The sequence below is a fragment of the Vollenhovia emeryi genome, unplaced genomic scaffold (genome assembly GCF_000949405.1).
Source record: "Vollenhovia emeryi isolate VEMERY1.0 unplaced genomic scaffold, V.emery_V1.0 DF939131.1, whole genome shotgun sequence".
Classification (NCBI taxonomy): Eukaryota; Metazoa; Arthropoda; class Insecta; order Hymenoptera; family Formicidae; genus Vollenhovia; species Vollenhovia emeryi.
In genome coordinates, this window is record NW_011967235.1 from 123,304 (window position 1) to 123,864 (window position 561).

Genomic DNA, 561 nt, shown 5'->3' on the forward strand with positions numbered 1-561 from the left:
ACTGTATATCAAAATATTTTGTGGGTAAGTTCTTCGAATACGCACAACCTGTATTTTGCAGATACGATTGTCAAGTCCCACATAGCACTGACGTAACAAGGATATCCTTATGAAGTTACAGATATCTCAGAGATATCTGAGAGATATCTTTATACAAATGTCTCAGAGATATCGTAGCAAATATCTCAAAGATATTTGAGAGACATTTTTATGTAATATCATACACAGATCTCTCAAAGATATCTGAGAGACATCTATATGTAATATCATATATAGATGTCTCTCGGACATTTATCCTGAACATGTATTTTCAGAATAGTATAGTACAGTACTAGTACCACTCACTGCCGCGACGTGGCGACAGCGCGTTAGCCTTTCTCGTAAGGAACAATCATCCCGTATTAGTATAAAATGCGAGCCGATATGACTCGACAGCAGGTTGTCTCTAAGATTTTTTAATACATAACCTGCTAATGTTTTACTACCTCGCTATTACCCAAATAGCACAAGTCCGTCCTGGACGTCCTTGTGCTATTTGGGATATCTTTTTAGAATAAAACG

General features: G+C 36.9%; 1 protein-coding gene across 1 annotated transcript in view; it reads left to right on the forward strand.

Moving 5' to 3' along the window:
• Window positions 1-561, forward strand: part of LOC105568101 (stearoyl-CoA desaturase 5) — an 11,963-nt gene continuing 11,402 nt past the window's right edge. Inside the window, exon 1 of the mRNA XM_012023494.1 lies at window positions 1-24. The gene's annotated coding sequence lies outside the window, so the exon portion shown is untranslated. The remainder of the gene's footprint in view (window positions 25-561) is intronic.